Source organism: Pristiophorus japonicus, chromosome 3, assembly GCF_044704955.1.
Source record: "Pristiophorus japonicus isolate sPriJap1 chromosome 3, sPriJap1.hap1, whole genome shotgun sequence".
NCBI classification, from domain to species: Eukaryota; Metazoa; Chordata; class Chondrichthyes; family Pristiophoridae; genus Pristiophorus; species Pristiophorus japonicus.
In genome coordinates, this window is record NC_091979.1 from 91,636,917 (window position 1) to 91,659,734 (window position 22,818).

The window sequence follows — 22,818 nt, forward strand, 5'->3', positions numbered from 1 at the left end:
CATAGCTCTCTGGGATAGAGAATTCCAAAGATTCACGACCCTCTGAGAGAAGAAATTCCTCCTCATCTCTGTTTTAAATGGGTGATCCCTTATTTTGAAACTATGCCCCCTAGTTCTATATTCCCCCACGAGGGGAAACATTCAACCAAGTTAAACCCCCTCAGAATCTTACATTTTTCAATAAGATCACCCCTCATTCTTCTAAACTACAATGACTATAGGCCCAATCTGCTCAACATTTCTTCATCAGAAATCAACCTAGTGAACTTTCTCTGAACTGCCACCAATGCAAGTATATCTCTCCTTAAATAAGGAGATCAAAACTGTACACAGTACTCCAGGTATGGTCTCACCAACATCCTGTACAGTTAGGCGAAACTAGCAGTTTTTAAAATGGGTGATAGTCCAGCGATCCTGAAAAATAAAAAAAGCGCTAAGACCAAAAATATCGTCCATTTTTGGTCGATAGCGATCAGAGTGGAAAGTCTAGCCTTAGAAGGTTTTTCTATTTTTTTCCTGTAATACGGATTCCATTATTTTCCGACCACCAATATTAAGCTGACTGGTCTATAGTTCTCTGGACATGATCTATTTCCCTTCTTAAGTGTAGGATAATGTTAGTGATCCACCAGTCCTCTGGCACTGCACCTTTTTTCAAACAAATGAATAAAAATGTTTAATAGTGCCTCGGCTATCGCTTTTGTAGATTCTTTTAAAATGCATGGGTGCAATTTGTCCAGAACAGGGGTTTTACCCTCTTTGAGTTTGATTTAGTTTATTTAATATTTCTCCTCTTGATTTAAAATGCGGTTATTATCATTTCTAATCTCATCTTCCAATGCCATGTCCACCTGATCTGTCTCCCTGGTAAATACTGAAGCAAAGTCATTAATATTTCTGCCATTTCGCTAGGCTGCCTGTGATTTAATTCTGTCCGAGTACTACTGGCCCTATTCCCATTGTGACTTTACTTTTTTTTATTTATTTGTTGTAGAATATTTTACTACAGGTTGAACCTCCCTTATCCAGAATTCCCTCATCCAGAACCACCCCTCGTCCAGAACCATTCCCGGACACTGGGTTTCACATGCGCAGAAATCCGACATGGACAAATTGAAGTCTTTCCGCACTGCCGACTCCCGCAATCGCTGGCATGACCCCACGATCCACTCCCCCCGCCCCCTCCCACCCCCACCCCATGATCTCTCTGCCGCACTCCCAGCCCCAAGCTAGCCAGCCCCGATAACCCTTTGCTCAGTACCTGTACCATCCAATTTAACGTGACCACCCTTCGTCCGGAAAAATCACTTATCCAGAACAGGCCAGGTCCAGAGGGTTCCAGATAAAGGAGGTTCAACCTGTATTTTGTTTTATGTTCCTTGATAATTTAATTTCATAGTTCTTCTTTGCCTTCCTAATTGTTTTTTGATTTCTCTCCTAATCTCTTCACATTCTCTCGTCAGACGTTCTCCCCTGCTGTACATGTACTTAGTGTATACCTCTTTCCTTAGCCTCAATTTTCCCCTTGCGTTTTTATTCATCCATGGTGTTTCATTAGTGTTTCATTTGTTAGAAACATAGAAACATAGAAAATAGGTGCAGGAGCAGGCCATTCAGCCCTTCTAGCCTGCACCGCCATTCAATGAGTTCATGGCTGAACATGAAACTTCAGTACCCCATTCCTGCTTTCTCGCCATAACCCTTGATCCCCCGAGTAGTAAGGACTTCATCTAACTCCCTTTTGAATATATTTAGTGAATTGGCCTCAACTATTTTCTGTGGAAGAGAATTCCACAGGTTCACCACTCTCTGGGTGAAGAAGTTTCTCCTCATCTCGGTCCTAAATGGCTTACCCCTTATCCTCAGACTGTGACCCCTGGTTCTGGACTTCCCCAACATTGGGAACATTCTTCCTGCATCTAACCTGTCTAAACCTGTCAGAATTTTAAACGTTTCTATGAGGTCCCCTCTCATTCTTCTGAACTCCAGTGAATACAAGCCCAGTTGATCCAGTCTTTCTTGATAGGTCAGTCCCGCCATCCCGGGAATCAGTCTGGTGAATCTTCGCTGCACTCCCTCAATAGCAAGAATGTCCTTCCTCAAGTTAGGAGACCAAAACTGTACACATTACTCCAGGTGTGGCCTCACCAAGGCCCTGTACAACTGTAGCAACACCTCCCTGCCCCTGTATTCAAATCCCCTCGCTATGAAGGCCAACATGCCATTTGCTTTCTTAACCGCCTGCTGTACCTGCATGCTAACCTTCAATGACTGTTTTTTTGTTTTTTTAGCAGAATATATTTTTCCTGGTTTCTGATCAGCATTTTAAGTGTTTTCCATTGCTGTTCTACATCATTATTTGCCAATTTTAGCCCAGAATTTGCAGTTGGAATGTCAACAAACTGGCAACGTTCGCCGTCATTCTGCCTTTGAAACTGACCGCAACTTCAGGATTTGGCAGAGGCGCATGCGGAAATCTCCAAGTTGCGGTCTGTCGATGATAGCTCCGAAACTGGCTGCGCTGTGCACCACCCCCAACAGAGCTGACAATCAGTGAAATCTCATAAATCATTGAAACTACCTAAAACTTCGGCTCTTTCACAATAAGGTCGCTGTTTAATTCCACTCTAAAAGTTAAACCCAAAGTGATTAGGTGTAACTGGGAATTTAACAACATAGTGACTGGTAAACAAATGTTAAGTGCCTGGAAAACTAATTCTATTTCTGTGCAGGGGGAAATTTGACCATTTCAATGAAAATTAAAATGTTTAAGAAACTTTTGAAAACATTTTTTAATTTTTTTTTTAAGTTTATCCATCTTTATTTCAGGTTGGTATTTTCTCCATGGGAGAGCCCAATCTTTCTCTTGCTCTCTAACTATTTTAAAAAATTAGAATTTTAAGAATTTGTTCACTATGAGAATTTTGCCTTTTGATTGGCTGCTTAGACAGCCTGTTGATGTCACAGCAGTTTGAACAAGGGAATTCTCACTACCGTCCATTGAATCGAATTGAAGATCGGAAAACCCAAAGCTAAAAGCACAGGGATTGTGAGATCCTTGTGCAGAGCATACTTCAGGACCAGCAGTGAATGTCTTTGCTTCACTTCACTGCTGACCACAAATTCCAGGCCTTTGTTGTCCATTTTATTTTCCCAAGTTCCACTCTCAGCCTCTCAAAATTATCTTTTCTCCAGTCTATTACCTTGGTCTTTGTCATGCTTATATTCTTCTCCATTTTACCTTAATGCTTATTATATTATGGTCATTATTGCCACTTGTTCCCCTAATTTTACTTCTCTTATCTGCTCTGGTTCATTTCCCATTACTAGATCCAGTACTGAATCCTCTCTTGTTGGGTTTCTTGCATACTGGGTTAGAAAGCAGTTCTGTACAGCGATGGCTGTGAAGAGTGACGTCATCAAGATCCAAGTCGGTAATTGGAGCGAGGGCAGATACAGCAGGAGTGGCGAGAGACTGTGGAGGGATGTGATTGGGGCCCAAGTAAGGCGCGAGTTCGGGGCCAGGGGCCCAGGGGCAGCACGGGCCAGCCCACACTGTATTATGTGTGCACACTAGGTCCATGCAGCAGAGCAGGTCTTCAGTTGTCTTGGGTAATCCTTGCCACTGGACCAAGAGCTAGCTCTGTCAAGCCCATGTGGTGGCTGGTGTGCAACGGCCACCCCACGTTAAAAAAATTCATGCACAGGCATCTTCCACCCTTCAGGATGTAGTTCGCGTCCTTTATTGAAACACCTGTGAACTTGTTCTTTTTTGGCATGGAAGCAAGTCATCCTCGTTTCGAGGGACCGCCTATAATGATGATGATGTACAGTTAGTTGTAGCAAGACTTCCCTACTTTTATACTCCATCCCCCTTGCAATAAAAGCCAACATTCCATTTGCCTTCCTAATTACTTGCTGTACCTTCATGCTAACTTTTTTGTGTTTTATATACAAGGACCCCCAGAATCGTCTATACCGCAGCATTTTATAATCTCTCCCCATTTAAATAAAAATTTGCTTTTTTATTTTTCCTACCAAAGTGCATGACCTCACATTTTCTCACATTAAACACTATCTGCCAAATTTTTGCACATTCAATTAGCCTATCTATGTCACTTTGCAGATTCTTTGTGTCCTCTTCACAACTTGCTTTTCCACCTATCTTTGTATCATCAGCAAATTTGACTGCATTACACTCGGTCCCTTCATCCAAGTTATTGATATAGATTGTAAATAATTGAGGCCCCAGCACTGACACTGTGGCATCCCACTAGTTACAGTTTGCCAACCTGAAAATGACCCATTTATCCCAACTCTCTGTTTTCTGTTAGTTAGCCAATCCTCTCTCCATGCTAATATATTACCCCCAACTCCATGAGTTCTTACCTTTCATGTGGTACCTTTTCAAATGCCTTCTGGAAATCCAGATACACAATATCTATTGGTTCCTCTTTATCCACCTTGCTTGTGACATCCTCAAAGAATGCTAACAAATTTGTGATACGTGTTTTCCCTTTCATAAAACCATGCTGACTCTGCTTGATTGTATTATGATTTTCTAAATGCCATTATTCCTTGATAATGGAAACATAGAAACATAGAAATTAGGTGCAGGAGTAGGCCATTCGGCCCTTCAAGCCTGCACCACCATTCAATAAGATCATGGCTGATCATTCACCTTAGTACCCCTTTCCTGCTTTCTCTCCATACCCTTGATCCCTTTAGCCGTAAGGGCCATATCTAACTCTCTCTTGAATATATCCAATGAACTGGCATCAACAACTCTCTGCGGCAGGGAATTCCATAGGTTAACAACTCTCTGAGTGAAGAAGTTTCTCCTCATCTCAGTCCTAAATGGCCTACCCCTTATCCTAAGCCAATGTCCCCTGGTTCTGGACTTCCCCAACATCGGGAACATTCTTCCCGCATCTAACCTGTCTAGTCACATCAGAATCTTATACGTTTCTATGAAATCCCCTCTCATCCTTCTAAACTCCAGTGAATAAAGGCCCAGTTGATCCAGTCTCTCCTCTTATGACAGTCCAGCCATCCATGGAATCAGTCTGGTGAATCTTCGCTACACTCCCTCAATAGCAAGAACGTCCTTCCTCAGATTAGGAGACCAAAACTGAATACAATATTCCAGGTGAGGCCTCACTTAGGCCCTGTATAATTGCAGTAAGACCTCCCTGCTCCTATACTCAAATCCCCTAGCTATGAAAGCCAACATGCCATTTGCCTTCTTCACCGCCTGCTGTACCTGCATGCCAACTTTCAATGACTGATGAACCATGACATCCAGGTCTCGTTGCATCTTGCCTTTTCCTAATCTGCCGCCATTCAGATAATATTCTGCTTTCGTGTTTTTGCCACCAAAGTGGATAACCTCACATTTATCCATATTATACTGCATCTCCCATGCATTTGCCCACTCACCTAACCTGTCCAAATCACCCTGCAACCTCTTAGCATCCTCCTCACAGCTCACACCGCCATCCAGTTTAGTGTCATCTGCAAACTTGAAGATATTACACTCAATTCCTTCATCTAAATCACTAATGTATATTGTAAAGAGCTGGGGTCCCAGGACTGAGCCCTGCGGCACTCCACTAGTCACTGCCTCCCATTCCGAAAAGGACCCATTTATCCCGACTCTCTGCTTTCTGTCTGCCAACCAATTCTCTATCCACGCCAGTACATTACCCCCAATACCATGTGCTTTGATTTTACACACCAATCTTTTATGTGGGACCTTGTCAAAGGCCTTTTGAAATTCCAAATACACCACATCCACTGGTTCTCCCATGTCCACTTTACTAGTTACATCCTCAAAAAATTCCAGAAGATTTGTCAAGCATGATTTCCCTTTCATAAATCCATGCCGATCCGGTCACTGCTTTCCAAATGCGCTGCTATTTTATCCTTAATAATTGATTCCAACATTTTCCCCACTACTAATGTCAGGCTAACCAGTCTATAATTACCCGTTTTATCTCTCCCTCCTTTTTTAAAAAGTGGTGTTACATTAGCTACCCTCCAGTCCATAGGAACTGATCCAGAGTCGATAGACTGTTGCAAAATGATCACCAATGCATCCACTATTTCTAGGGCCACTTCCTTAAGTACTCTGGGATGCAGACAATCAGGCCCCGAGGATTTATCAGCCTTCAATCCCATCAATTTCCCCAACACAATATCCCGCCTAATAAGGATATCCTTCAGTTCCTCCTTCTGTCTTCACTAATCTTTTTCTCTTCACATATCTATAGAAGCTTTTGCAGTCAGTTTTTATGTTCCCGACGAGCTTCCTCTCGAACTCTATTTTCCCCTTCCTAATTAAACCCTTTGTCCTCCTCTGCAGAATTCTAAATTTCTTCCAGTGCTCAGGTTTGCTGCTTTTTCTGGCCAATTTATATGCCTCTTCCTTGGAACTAACACTATCCTTAATTTCCCTTGTTAGCCACGGTTGAGCCATCTTCCCTGTTTTATTTTTACTCCAGACAGGGACTCCAGCATTGTCCCAATGACTGATGTTAGGATAAATGGTCTATAGTTTCCTGCTTTCAGTCTCCCTCCTTGAATATTATGGTGTGAGGTGGAGCAGAGAGGTAGAGCAGAGAGGAAGAAATGTGTTTTGGAATCACCTCCACCTTGTCATGCAGTGTGTGTGGGGTGAGTGAGAAGTCAGAAGAGACAAGGAGAATTATGTATGAAGAAACCTAGCTCAGTGTAACCTCCAGCTTCGCCAGTGGCCATGGCCTCCACTCTGCCCTTTCCCATCATGGCTAGCATGGTCTTTTTAATGGGACATAGGGTGTGTCAATGCACTGGTCCCCCACTAGTTGACAGCCTGCTGCCTGATGTTATGCACCACCTGCTCCGGCAAGAAACAGGGTGTCATGTATCTTACATTATTACATATAACTGTATCCTAACATGCTATACATGACTGTAATAAGATATGACCTGTAACCACCAGCATACCTTACCACCAGGGGTGCACTTGCAAGAGACAGTTATATAAGGACAAGTGCAGCATTCCAGAGCTGTGAAATAAAGATGCAGGTCCAGAGTGACCTTGACTTCACTACATGCCTCGTGTGAATCTGTACTGAGGGGACAGGACTTTACAGTGGTGACGGGTTACGGGATTACAGAATCCACAGAATGGCGAACAACGGATCAGATGAAAAGTAAAATGCGGGAGACAATTGGGAGGACTTTATAGAAAGGCTCCAGCAAAGCTTTGTAACCAAAGACTGGTGAGGCGACGATAAGGCAGACAAGGGAAGAGCCCATCTCTTGACCAACTGTGGCTCGAAAACATACGCTTTAATGAAGGATCTGTTGGCACCCGAGAAACTAGCAAGCAAGTCGTTTGAAGAATTGAGCACACTGGTAAGAGACTAGCTGAAGCCAGCGAGCTGCCTACACATGGCCAGACACAGGTTCTACAACTACAGATGCTGTATGGGCCAGAGCACAGCCGACTTCGTGGCGGAACTTCGGAGGTTGGCTAGTTTATGTGAGTTCTCCGATGAACTGTGGAGAGAAATGCTGAGAGACTTTTTCATTTGAAGGAATAGGCCACGCGGGCATATTCCGAAAGCTCATAGAGACCAAGAACCTTAACATAGAGGCAGCAGCACTGGTTGCACAGACATTCTTGGTAGGGGAAGAAGAAACAAGGTTGATTTACAATGCATGTACGACAACTAATGAAATATCGGAACAAGAAGTTCACAGCACTAAACAAGTTGCTACCCCCACATACAGACAAAACCAGGAGAACAGGCTCTCGACAGCAGGCAGAAGCCATCAAGGGCCACAGGAACGGCCGTTCACACCTCATCAACCCACAATGCGAGCAATCAACTACAAACTGAGAGAAGCTCAAGAGAGATCAGCCAGACGCAGCTCATTCTTTGGGAATATTTTGAACAATAGAACAGGTCTGTGCTGGAGGTGTGGGGGTGGGCACTCATCAAGGGAATGTCGATTTCAGCAGGCTGTTTGCAAGAACTGTGAATATACAGGGCATTTGGCCCGCATGTGCAAAAAAACGGCAGCTCGGCTGGTATACGAATCGGATGGGTCGGAAAGCGGACCAGAAGATGGTGGGGACAGTACCCGGGACACCGATGTACAGCGGATCAACACGATCAATGGCCACTGCTCCTACAACAGGACGCCTCCAATAATGATGAGGGTCCTACTCAACGGGATATCTGTCAACGTGGAGCTGGATACGGGAGCGAGTCAATCTCTCATGGGCGCTCAACAATTTAAACAACTGTGGCCGCGTAAAAGAGACAGGCCAAAACTCACAAGGGTTGACACCAAACTAAGGACCTATACCAAAGAAATCGTACCAGTCCTCGGCAGCGCCATGCTCTTTGTCACACACAAAGGGACAGTGAACCGACTTCCCCTGTGGATTGTCCCTGGAGACCCCCCAGCACTGCTGGGGAGAAGCTGGCTGGTAAAACTAATCTGGAAATGGGATGATGTCCATGCCATGTCATTAGAGGAACAGACCTCGTGTTCAACAGTTATAAAGCGATTTGAACATCTCTTTCAGCCAGGTGTGGGCACTTTCAAAGGGGCCAAAGTCAAAATCTACATCACACAGGATGCTAGACCGGTCCATCACAAGGCCAGAGCTGTACCCAATGTGATGAGGGAAAAGATTGAACACGAACTAGACAGGCTTCTGCAGGAAGGCATTATATCACCTGTGGAATTTAGCGACTGGGCAAGTCCCATCGTCCCAGTCATGAATCCTGATGGATCCGTACGAATCTGTGGGGACTACAAATCTACCATAAACAGAGTCTTCCTACAGGACCAGTACCCGCTGCCCAGAGCGGAGGAATTATTTTCCACATTGGCTGGAGGTAAACTTTTCTCAAAATTAGACCTCACATCTGCGTATATGACACAAGAATTGACCGAGGAATCCAAGCTACTCACCACCATCAACATACATCGAGGCCTTTTCATGTGCAATCGATGCCCATTCTGCATCAGGTCGGCAGCTGCCATATTCCAGCGCAACATAGAGAGTCTGCTCAAGTCCATCCCAGAGACGGTTGTATTTCAAGACGACATACTTATCACGGGCAGGGACACCGACTCCCATCTCCGTAATTTGGAGGAAGCACTAAAGCGGTTGGATCGGGTAGGCCTACGAGTCAAGAAATCCAAGTGCCTGTTTCTCGCACCCGAGGTTGAATTTTTGGGCAGAAGAATTGCCGCTGATGGAATCCGCCCAACAAAGTCCAAAACAGAAGCAATTCGTCTGGCACCCAGGCCCCGGAATGTCTCAGAACTGCGCGCCTTTCTCAGGCTACTCAATTACTTTGGGAACTTTATGCAGAACTTAAGCATGCTGCTGGAGCCTCTCCACATGCTACTCAGGAAGGGGTGCGATTGGTTTTGGGGGGACGCCCAGGAACACGCCTTCAATGAGGCACGCAACCTTCTGTGTTCCAACAGTGTTTTGACTTTCTTTGACCCAGGTAAAAAGTTAGTTCTCACATGCGATGCGTCAGCGTATGGGGTCGGGTGCGTTTTGCAACATGTCAATAGTGCGGGCAAATTACAACCCATAGCTTATGCCTCTAGGTCACTTTCGCGGGCGGAGCGCGGGTACGGAATGATAGAGAAGGAGGCGCTCGCATGATTGTACGGTGTCAAAAAGATGCACCAATACCTTTTCAGGGCCAAGTTCGCATTAGAAACTGACCACAAGCCCCTCACATCCCTCCTATCCGAGAGCAAGGCAATAAACGCCAACGCCTCGGCGCGAATTCAACGGTGGGCACTCATGCTGGCATCCGACGACTATACCATAAGGCACAGACCAGGCACAGACAACTGTGCTGACGTGCTCAGCAGGCTACCCCTGGCGACCACAGAAGGATCTGACGAACAGGACTGTGAGATAGTCATGGCAATCAATGCCTTTGAGTCCACTGGTTCGCCCATGACGGCTCGCCAAATCAGAGCCTGGAAGGCCAGCGACCCCACGTTATCCTTAGTAAAAAGATGTGTCCTTACCGGTGACTGGGCAGAGGCTCGCGATGCCTGCCCCGAGGAATTAAAACCCTTTCACAGGCGCATGCATGAGCTATCAATACAAGCAGACTGCCTGATGTGGGGCAGCCGAGTAGTCATGTCTCTGCGCGGCAAAGAGGCATTTGTCCAGGAGCTCCACCGCAAGCACCCGGGGATCGTTCTCATGAAGGCCATAGCCAGATCCCACGTCTGGTGGCCTGGTATTGACTTGGAGCTCTGCGTCCAAAGGTGCACCATTTGTGCCCAACTCAGCAATGCCCCCAGGGAGGCTCCACTGAGCCCCTGGCCTACCAAACCGTGGTCGCGGGTGCACGTAGACTATGCGGGCCCATTCATGTGCAAAATGTTCCTCGTAGTTGTAGATGCACCTATTTTCTATGTTTCTATGTTTCTATGTTTCAAAGTGGATCGAATGCACTATTTTAAACTCGAGCACAACCTCCACCACTGTGGAGAGCCTCGCAACCATGTTTGCAATGCACAGAATCCGTGACATATTGGTCAGTGACAATGGTCCGTGCTTCACCAGCGCAGAATTCCAAGACTTTATAATTGACCATGGCATAAATCACGTCAAGACGGCACCGTTCAAGCCAGCCTCCAATGGCCAGGTGGAGAGATCAGTGCAAATCATTAAACAAGGCATGCTTAAAATCCAAGGTCCCACGCTGCAGGGTCGCCTGTCGCGACTGCTGCTGGCAAACAGATCTCGTCCGCACTCACTGACTGGGATCCCGCCTGCGCAACTGTTGATGAAAAGGACTTTAAAAACAAGGCTCTCATTAATCCTCCCAGACATGCATGAAATCGTTGAGGCAAAGCGCCGTAAGCTGACTGAGTACCATGACAGAAATTCGAGGGGGAGATCGAATGAGATAGGGGACAAAGTGTTTGTACTAAACTATGGCAGGGGTCCCAAATGGCTTGCAGGGACAGTAATGGGCAAGGAAGGAAACAGGCTACTGGTAGTACAAATGGACAATGGCAAAACCTGCCGGTGGCATGTAGACCAAGTCAAAAGCAGATTTACCAACAACACTGCGGAACCAGAGGCAGACTACAATGTGGAACTCGCACCACACCTGGTGGACAGAGAGAGGGAACAACCTGAGGAAAGGGCAATCCCAACAGACAGCCCAGGCGAGTCATCAACAATCACACCAATCGAAATAGACAGCCCATGCGAGATACCAGCAACCACACCCAAAGAGAAACAGACACCAAGGCAAACAACTGAACCACAACTCAGACGCTCCACGTGAGAGCGTAGACCACTTGAGAGACTGAACCTATAAAGACAATAAGACCTTGGGGGAGGGTGATGTCATGTATCTTACATTATTATATATAACTGTATCCTAACATGCTATACATGACTATAATAAGATATCACCTGTAACCACCAGCCTACCTTACCACCAGGGGTGCACTTGCAAGAGACAGGCATATCAGGACAGGTCTCAGGAAAGTGCAGCATTCCAGAGCTGTGAAATAAAGGTGCAGGTCCAGAGTGACCTTGGCTTCACTACATGCCTCGTGTGAATCTGTACTGAGGGGACAGGACTTTACACAGGGAATTATGGGGAATGTGGCTGTCATGATTGAATAGCTGCCAGTCTCAGATGTGAATTGTGGGTGTGAAGTTTGTCGTAGTGCTGCATGTGTGAGAGTGAGGGGAAGAACATTAAGTGAAATCTGATGTTGCACCAGAGTGCAGGGTACTAGGAGAAGGGTTTGTTGTGCGTATTGCAGTTAATGTGACTATGAGTAATGCAGCTGTGATGAGAAGGCATTTGAAAAGTGGTCTTACCTGACAACTAGATTTAAATCATTAAACTTTTTGTGGCATTTGTTCTATGACGTGGGAGCAATGCTCCTGACATTAACCATGTTGCTGATTTCCTCCCATTACCTCCTCCATCAGCCTGGTGGGGGTCCTACCCCCTGGTAGTTAAAGGATGATCATCCTCCTCTATAGTTCCTACACCAAGGCCTCCAGTGCAGTATCAGAAAATATTGGTACCCACTTTCTCCCAGCTTCAGCCATTTCAGTGTTTCACTCAGGAATTCTTCACAGCACTTCTTGCAGCCTTTAAGAACATAAAAACATAAGAAATAAGAGCAGGAGTAGGCTAATCGGCCCCTCGAGCCAGCTCCGCCATTCACTAAGATGATGGTTTTTCAACACAAGCGGGAAATTGTTCAACCTCCGTCATTGAATTACAGTATGCAGATGATGTTTGCATTTGTGCACACTCGGAGGCTGAACTCCAAACCATCATAAGAACATAAGAACATAAGAATTAGGAACAGGAGTAGGCCATCTAGCCCCTCGAGCCTGCTCCGCCATTCAACAAGATCATGGCTGATCTGGCCGTGGACTCAGCTCCACTTACCCGCCCGCTCCCCATAACCCTTAATTCCCTTTTTGGTTAAAAATCTATCTATCTGTGATTTGAATACATTCAATGAGCTAGCCTCAACTGCTTCCTTGGGCAGAGAATTCCACAGATTCACAACCCTCTGGGAGAAGAAATTCCTTCTCAACTCGGTTTTAAATTGGCTCCCCCGTATTTTGAGGCTGTGCCCCGTAGTTCTAGTCTCCCCGACCAGTGGAAACAACCGCTCTGCCTTTATCTTGTCTATCCCTTTCATTATTTTAAATGTTTCTATAAGATCACCCCTCATCCTTCTGAACTCCAACGAGTAAAGACCCAGTCTACTCAATCTATCATCATAAGGTAACCCCCTCATCTCCAGAATCAGCCTAGTGAATCGTCTCTGTACCCCCTCCAAAGCTAGTATATCCTTCCTTAAGTAAGGTGACCAAAACTGCACGCAGTACTCCAGGTGCGGCCTCACCAATACCCTATACAGTTGCAGCAGGACCTCCCTGCTTTTGTACTCCATCCCTCTCGCAATGAAGGCCAACATTCCATTCGCCTTCCTGATTACCTGCTGCACCTGCAAACTAACTTTTTGGGATTCATGCACAAGGACCCCCAGGTCCCTCTGCACCACAGCATGTTGTAATTTCTCCCCATTCAAATAATATTCTCTTTTACTGTTTTTTTGCCCAAGGTGGATGACCTCACATTTTCCGACATTGTATTCCATCTGCCAAACCTTAGCCCATTCGCTTAACCTATCTAAATCTCTTTGCAGCCTCTCTGTGTCCTCTACACAACCCGCTTTCCCACTAATCATTGACACCTTCACTGAAGCATACGAGAGTCTGGACCTTGCATTAAACATCCGTAAGACAAAGGTTCTCTACCAACCTTACCCTGCCACACAGAACTGCTCCCCGATTATCAAGATCCATGACGAGTCCTTGGGCAATGTTGACCACTTCCCATACATAGATGATGAAGTCCAACATCGTCTACGCTGTGCCAGTGCAGCCCTTGGTCATCTATGGAAAAGAGTGTTCGAAGACCAGGATCTCAAACCCAGCACCAAGCTCATGGTATACAGAGCAGTAGTGATACCCGCCCTCCTATATGCTTCAGAGGCATGGGGCTAGGTTTTCCATTATTTTTGCATGCATAATGGCCACTTAACGTCCATTTTAACACTGAAATGAGGTGTAATGCCTAGATATCACCCATTTAGCCACAAAATGGAAACTGACGCCCATTTTTCGGACAAATCGCCGAGCGTTACTTTCGCCATGTACTTAACGCCGGGAAAAAATAATACCGCTCGTACACTTTTTTTGAGCAGAATCATCAGAATGGGCGAAACCAACGCCCATAATATCACCCAGTGTTACTTTCCGCATGTAATTAACGCCGATATTCAATAATGCCGACTGCCCACTTTTTTTTGTCGTAAAGATCACATTTGCCGAAACTAGCGTCCAGTATGTCGTCCAGCGTCACTTTCAGTACCTTGCACATATCTCGCCCACAATATCACTCGCCCAAAAGACCGCTCTGAAAATGTTGAACTGTTCTGAACTAATCACAGAGGAGTGGACGCCATTTTGCAAATCGCAGGTCGCTTCATTGAAAAGGCTGCTTCAACTTCGGGGGAGTTTGGATTGACTCTGGAGTTCTTCTCAGGTGAAGTGACCATCTGAACAGACATCTTTTCATACTGTGGACGATTTGGTTTTACTGTAGGTGTCTATTAGTGTGGAAATTTATTGCTTGTGAACAATCGGCATTATAATTTTATTGGAATGGGGCCAGCCATTTATCAGCCTGCATCGATTACAACGCAGATGCTGCAGAGTGCAAATGGTACAACGTCTAATCCACAGCATTATGTGCCCAATCTAATATGTGCCAGAACGAGGAGCAGGTCCAGACCATACACACCCCGCACTTACAGGGCAAAGCGGTCTTACCTCGACTTTTCCGAGAACACCTGCCTTCGGAGACTGCGCTTCCACAAAGTGGTTATCAGTGCAATATGCCAGCTCATCAGGCCAGATCTGCAGCCTGTCAGCACCTTCAGGACATCACTATCCATCGAGGTCAAGGTCACCGCAGCACTGTCATTCTACGCGTCCAGTTCCTTTCAGGCCTCCGCGGTCAACATTTCCCCTTGCTCTCAGCATGCCACACATTACTGCAATTGACAGGTCACAGAGGCCCTGTACGCGCGTAGGATGGACTTTATCAGCTTCCCTATGACCACGGAGGCTCAGACTGACAGGGCTGGAGCATTCTACCACATTGCTAAGTTCCCCAAAGTGCAGGGAGCAATACAGTGTACTCACATCGCCATGCGGGCATCTTCTCAGGACCCAGAGGTTTTTCGCAACAGAAAAGGATTTCACTCCCTGAAGGTCCAACTAGTTGTCGACCACAACCAGATAATTATGGCAGTGAATGCCAAATATCCAGGAAGCTTCGATGAGGCTCACATCCTGCGTGAGTGCGCTGGTTTTGACAGGTTTACCAGTCAGCCACAAGGTCAATGCTGGATGCTTGGTGACAAATGATATGGCCTAGCCACCTGGCTGATGACCCCACTACGTGACACCCACACTGAAGCTGAGAAGCGAAACAACAAGAGCCACAGAGCCATACACAATGTGGTCCAGAAAACAATTAGTTTGCTTAAGCAGCGCTTTCGATGCCTGGACCACTCAGGAGGGGAGCTACAATACAACTCTGAACAGGTAGCTCAATTCGTGGCCATGTGCTCCATGCTGCACAACCTGGCTATCAGGAGGGGACAAGAATTGCCAGAAGAGCCTGATGGTCCACCTCAGAAGAGAGAGGAAGAGGAGGATGAGGGGCTGGACGCTGACCTCGGGCCAGACAACCAGGCTGACTATGAATTCATGCCCACTTCCCCCTCCAGACCGCAGGAAAGGGCCCAGCATCGGCAGCAGTCGGGAGCAGCGTCGGAGATGCATGGAGAGGCCTATAAAAGGCACAGCAGGGAGTCCGGGGCCCAGCGTCGGCGGCAGTCGGGAGCAGCGTCGAGGAGGTGCGTGGAGAGGCCTATAAAAGGCACAGCAGGGAGTCCGGGGCCCAGCGTCGGCGGCAGTCGGGAGCAGCGTCGAGGAGGTGCGTGGAGAGGCCTATAAAAGGCACAGCAGGGAGTCCAGGGCCCAGCGTCGGCGGCAGTCGGGAGCAGCGTCGAGGAGGTGCGTGGAGAGGCCTATAAAAGGCACAGCAGGGAGTCCGGGGCCCAGCGTCGGCGGCAGTCGGGAGCAGCGTCGGAGGTGGGTGGTGAGGCCTATAAAAGGCACAGCAGGGAGTCCGGGGCCCAGCGTCGGCGGCAGTTGGGAGCAGCGTCGAGGAGGTGAGGCCTATAAAAGGCACAGCAGGGAGTCCGGGGCCCAGCGTCGGCGGCAGTTGGGAGCAGCGTCGGAGGTGGGTGGTGAGGCCTATAAAAGGCGTGACTTGTGCAGCTACAGGGAGAAGGCAAAAAAGAAGTAGAAAGAAATCAAAAGGTGACGTCACAGCCAAGAGGGTAAGTGATTGGCTGGTGATTGGTGAGTAGTTTTTCTTTTTTCTCTTCTATATCAGTGAGTAACTTTTAACATTGTTGTTGCCAATTTAAGTGTATCTAAGGGCTAAGTCATGGCAGGACAGCTCGGTCGGGTGTTATGCTCCTCCTGTACCATGTGGGAACTCAGGGACGACACCAGTGTCCCTGACGACTATATCTGCAGGAAGTGTATCCACCTCAAGCTCCTGACGGTCCGCGTTGCGGAGTTGGAGCTGAGGGTGGATTCACTCTGGAGCATCCACGATGCTGAGAATGACGTGAGTATCACTTGTAGCGAGTTGGTCGTACCGCAGGGAAAGGGTCCACAGCCAGATAGGGAATGGAAGACCAACAGGAAGAGCAGTGCAAGGAAGATAGTGCAGGAGTCCCATGTGGTCATCCCCCTGAAAAACAGATACACTGCTTTGGGTACTGTTGAGGGGGATGACTCATCAGGGGAGGGCAGCAGCAGCCAAGTTCATGGCACCATGGCTGGCTCTGCTGCACAGGAGGGCAGGAAAAAGAGTGGGAGAGCAATAGTGATTGGGGATTCAATGGTGAGGGGAATAGATAGGCGTTTCTGCGGCCGCAACCGAGATGGTATGTTGCCTCCCTGGTGCAAGGGTCAAGGATGTCTCGGAGCGGGTGCAGGACATTCTAAAAAGGGAGGGAGAACAGCCAGTTGTCGTGGTGCACATTGGTACCAACGCCATAGGTAAAAAAAGGGATGAGGTCCTACGAAACGAATTTAAAGAGCTAGGAGCTAAATTAAAAAGTAGGACCTCAAAAGTAGTAATCTCGGGATTGCTACCAGTGCCACGTGATAGTCAGAGTAGGAATCGCAGGATAGCGCAGATGAATACGTGGCTTGAGCAGTGGTGCAGCAGGGAGGGATTCAAATTCCTGGGGCATTGGAACCGGTTCTGGGGGAGGTGGGACCAGTACAAACCGGACGGTCTGCACCTGGGCAGGACCGGAACCAATGTCCTAGGGGGAGTGTTTGCTAGTGCTGTTGGGGAGGATTTAAACTAATATGGCAGGGGGATGGGAACCAATGCAGGGAGACAGAGGGAAACAAAAAGGAGGCAAAAGCAAAAGACAGAAAGGAGATGAGGAAAAGTGGAGGTCAGAGAAACCCAAGGCAAAGAATAAAAAGGGCCACTGTACAGCAAAATTCTAAAAGGACAAAGGGTGTTAAAAAAACAAGCCTGAAGGCTTGGTGTCTTAATGCAAGGAGTATCCGCAATAAGGTGGATGAATTAACTGTGCAAATAGATGTTAACAAATATGATGTGATTGGGATAACGGAGACGTGGCTCCAGGATGATCAGGGCTGGGAACTCAACATCCAGCGGTATTCAACATTCAGGAAAGATAAAATAAAAGGAAAAGGAGGTGGGGTAGCATTGCTGGTTAAGGAGCAAATTAAGGCAATAGTTCGGAAGGACATTAGCTTGGATGATGTGGAATCTATATGGGTAGAGCTGCAGAATACCAAAGGGCAAAAAACGTTAGTGGGAGTTGTGTACAGACCTCCAAACAGTAGTAGTGATGTTGGGGAGGGCATCAAACATGAAATTAGGGGTGCGTGCAATAAAGGTGCAGCAGTTATAATGGGTGACTTTAATATGCACACAGATTGGGTTAACCAAACTGGAAGCAATACGGTGGAGGAGGATTTCCTGGAGTGCATAAGGGATGGTTTTTTTAGACCAATATGTCGAGGAACCAACTAGGGGGGAGGCCATCTTAGACGGGGTGTTGTGTAATGAGAGAGGATTAATTAGCAATCTCATTGTGCGAGGCCCCTTGGGGAAGAGTGACCATAATATGGTGGAATTCTGCATTAGGATGGAGAATGAAACAGTTAATTCAGAGACCATGGTCCAGAACTTAAAGAAGGGTAACTTTGAAGGTATGAGGCGTGAATTGGCTAGGATAGATTTGCGAATGATACTGAAGGGGTTGACTGTGGATGGGCAATGGCAGACATTTAGAGACCGCATGGATGAACTACAACAATTGTACATTCCTGTCTGGCGTAAAAATAAAAAAGGGAAGGTGGCTCAACCGTGGCTATCAAGGGAAATCAGGGAGAGCATTAAAGCCAAGGAAGTGGCATACAAATTGGCCAGAAATAAGCAGCGAACCCGGGGACTGGGAGAAATTTAGAACTCAGCAGAGGAGGACAAAGGGTTTGATTAGGGCAGGGAAAATAGAGTACGAGAAGAAGCTTGCAGGGAACATTAAGACGGATTGCAAAAGTTTCTATAGATATGTAAAGAGAAAAAGGTTAGTAAAGACAAACGTAGGTCCCCTGCAGTCAGAATCAGGGGAAGTCATAACGGGGAACAAAGAAATGGCGGACCAATTGAACAAGTACTTTGGTTCGGTATTCACTGAGGAGGACACAAACAACCTTCCGGATATAAAAGGGGTCGGAGGGTCTAGTAAGGAGGAGGAACTGAGGGAAATCCTTATTAGTCGGGAAATTGTGTTGGGGAAATTGATGGGATTGAAGGCCGATAAATCCCCAGGGCCTGATGGACTGCATCCCAGAGTACTTAAGGAGGTGGCCTTGGAAATAGTGGCTGCATTGACAGTCATTTTCCAACATTCCATTGACTCTGGATCAGTTCCTATGGAGTGGAGGGTAGCCAATGTAACCCCACTTTTTAAAAAAGGAGGGAGAGAGAAAGCAGGGAATTATAGACCGGTCAGCCTGACATCGGTAGTGGGTAAAATGATGGAATCAATTATTAAGGATGTCATAGCAGTGCATTTGGAAAGAGGTAATATGATAGGTCCAAGTCAGCATGGATTTGTGAAAGGGAAATCATGCTTGACAAATCTTCTGGAATTTTTTGAGGATGTTTCCAGTAGAGTGGACAAGGGAGAACCAGTTGATGTGGTATATTTGGACTTTCAGAAGGCTTTCGACAAGGTCCCACACAAGAGATTAATGTGCAAAGTTAAAGCACATGGGATTGGGGGTAGTGTGCTGACATGGATTGAGAACTGGTTGTCAGACAGGAAGCAAAGAGTAGGAGTAAATGGGGACTTTTCAGAATGGCAGGCAGTGACTAGTGGGGTACCGCAAGGTTCTGTGCTGGGGCCCCAGCTGTTTACACTGTACATTAATGATTTAGATGAGGGGATTAAATGTAGTATCTCCAAATTTGCGGATGACACTAAGTTGGGTGGCAGTGTGAGCTGCGAGGAGGATGCTATGAGGCTGCAGAGCGACTTGGATAGGTTAGGTGAGTGGGCAAATGCATGGCAGATGAAGTATAATGTGGATAAATGTGAGGTTATCCACTTTGGTGGTAAAAACAGAGAGACAGACTATTATCTGAATGGTGACAGATTGGGGAAAGGGGAGGTGCAAAGAGACCTGGGTGTCATGGTACATCAGTCATTGAAGGTTGGCATGCAGGTACAGCAGGCGGTTAAGAAAGCAAATGGCATGTTGGCCTTCATAGCGAGGGGATTTGAGTACAGAGGCAGGGAGGTGTTGCTACAAATGTACAGGGCCTTGGTGAGGCCACACCTGGTGTATTGTGTACAGTTTTGGTCTCCTAACCTGAGGAAGGACATTCTTGCTATTGAGGGAATGCAGCGAAGGTTCACCAGACTGATTCCCGGGATGGCGGGACTGACCTATCAAGAAAGACTGGATCAACTGGGCTTGTATTCACTGGAGTTCAGAAGAATGAGAGGGGACCTCATAGAAACGTTTAAAATTCTGACGGGGTTAGACAGCTTAGATGCAGGAAGAATGTTCCCAATGTTGGGGAAGTCCAGAACCAGGGGACACAGTCTAAGGATAAGGGGGAAGCCATTTAGGACCGAGATGAGGAGGAATTTCTTCACCCAGAGAGTGGTGAACCTGTGGAATTCTCTACCACAGAAAGTTGTTGAGGCCAATTCACTAAATATATTCAAAAAGGAGTTAGATGAAGTCCTTACTACTCGGGGAATCAAGGGGTATGGTGAGAAAGCAGGAATGGGGTACTGAAGTTGCATGTTCAGCCATGAACTCATTGAATGGCGGTGCAGGCTAGAAGGGCCGAATGGCCTACTCCTGCACCTATTTTCTATGTTTCTGTGTTTCTATGTGGTGTCTATATAGCTGCAACTCTTACGTCAGCAGCTCATAAATGAGCAATTTGCCTGAAAGAATGTTGCTGTTATTGACAAAGCTGAAACACTACTGTGTGTGCAGCTCAGACATCAATGGTGGGCATCACCTTGGTGCCAGTTAAAGTTTAAGTTGATTCAAGTTAAGTGTAATTATACCCTTTCATGTTAAGGAATCACCAGTGTATAATGGTCCAGCTATCTGACACAATGCGCAACAAGGTTATGTTGAATAAAAAACATTTAATTTGACCATTAGTCTGAAATCATAAGTATCACGGGCAAAAACACCCCACTCCCACCCCACTTTTTCGAACATTGACATCAATCAAATGTTCAACATGTCCAGCAACACAGAACACAAATGCAAACTAACAGCGTAGCCACCTCCCCCCATACATTACAACAAATTGCATACAGCGAGATGAAGATATTACAAAGCCATCACCTGCAGACATACACCTCACTTTCCTTCCCCCTCCCCTCTTCTCCCCACCTCTACCCCTTCCCCTCCTCGCTCCATGCCGCCTGGCCGAGGAGCTCTTCAGGCGATGCCTCATTGGGGAAGATGAAGGCAGAGCCGGTGGTTGCACGGATACAGGAGCGGGGAATATCGAGGTGGGAACATTCTCGGATCCAGAAGCACGATCTTGCTCCTGCCTCTCATGTGTCGTTGGCACTGGGGGTGCGGAACCTAGAGGTGGAGTGCCGCACTCCGGGACTACTGGTAGGCATGTGCCAGCAGTGTTCCTGGCTATCGCCTCCAGGGGCTCCGCCATGGTGCCGGAGATGCTGGCCAGCTGTCAGGGTATGCCCTCCAATGCATGTAGGATCTGGTCACCTATGTCTACAGTCCTCCTGGATAACTGTACCATCTCTCCGCTCTCATCTCGCGCTTGTGGAGCAGACCTGCCGCATCCACGAAACCTCCGTGGGGTTGGCGCTGTCCTGGGGCCACCTGGGATACCCTTGGCGAGGTGCTTGGTCCAGACTGACCGCAGGAGCACTAGATGGCCTTGGGGTGTAATGCCTTCTGGAGCCTGACGATACAGACTCCTCAAAGTCCGCGCTCTCATCCGTGGAGAACAGACCCAGCTGATTGATGGGCGAGAATTGGAGCTCCTCAGCACTAGATGTAGGATCGTTTGGCGAGTCCAGCCCCGCGCCCCCACCTTCTGGCCTCTGTGGTCTTGCCTTGGGACGTGCTGCTGGCTGAGCTGCAAAACACAAATTAGAGGAGAAGCGGGTGCTAGGGTCACAAGGTGAGTCCAGTGCTACACACAGCATATGCACGACAAAAGCACCACCGCTATCAACATCATCATAGACATTACATTTCATGACCATCAACACATTCTGCATTGCAATGATTCTCATGAGGCCAGCATTAGTTATAGGACACTTTTAGAAATCATCTATCATATATTATTGTTCGGTTATGAGTGGGTGTGGCATCTATTGACTTTACATCACACAATGGTGTATACTTTACTCACGTGGCATTACTTCAGGGTCTGCAGCTGCCTATGTGGCCGTCCAGGGGTTGCTCCCCACCAGTGCGAGCATCCGGTCCTCCATGTCAGTGAGGTCGCTGGTGACTGGTGGCCCCCCCACCCGTTCGCCTCTGCTCGGACCTATTCGTCGAGAGCTTCTTCTGTAAAAGGTAACAGGACGGCATGGCATGAGATAATTGCGTGATATCATTGCTGGGTACTGAACACAGAGACTGATACAACACATAACCGACAGATGTAATCATGATTATTATGAAAATTATCATTCTTTACCTAAAGACGTGCATCATGACTGCAAGCTTTGAGTGCAACATTCCCGGTAAAAGTGAAAGGCCTCGCATCTGATAATAATCACTCATGACTCTTACAAATCAAATTATATAAACACATAAGTAAATATAAATAAATGTAATACTTACTCTTGCGGATCCGACAACGTTGTTCCATTGTTTGCGGCATTGGTTGCCCTCACACACCTCGTTGGTCGCCAACATGACCACCTCTGCTATCTCGGCCCATATCTTCTAGTAGGACTTTGGGATGGGCTTCCCACGCCCTCCCTGGGTCAAATCACCCCAGCGTGACTGGACTTCCTGCATGAGGGAGACATTAACCTCGTCCGAGAACCTCCTCGCTTTTTTGTGTCCTCCAATGTGCTCCTCTCCCAGCTCATTGCTCTCGCCAGCATCAGTCTCCACAGCGTGCTGTGTTGCCTCCTCTACTCCTTCCATTATAGGCACTAAATTCGGACAAATATCTGGCTGGTAACAGCTAATTTCTTTGTCACAATTTGCTGTAAAGCTCAAAACTCTCCCTCTTTTCTCCCAAAGCACCCACCCACACACGCCTTCACTCCTTCTTAGCTCCCTCTCTCTCTGTCTCCTCTTATATGCATGTAATGATGACTTGACCTCCTGAATCGCGGGAATCAAGCGTTGCCATGCTGTTGCTAAGGATGGCGGCACTTTACGGCAGAAGGTAAGAGAGATTTAACGCTAATGCCCATTTCAGATCGCTCGCGCTAACGCCCAATTTTTAAAATGGAGACTAGGGGCTTTGAAAATGGGCGACAAACTGGCATCTGAAAAACCATTTTTACCGCCCATGCCGGAAATAACGCCCAGTT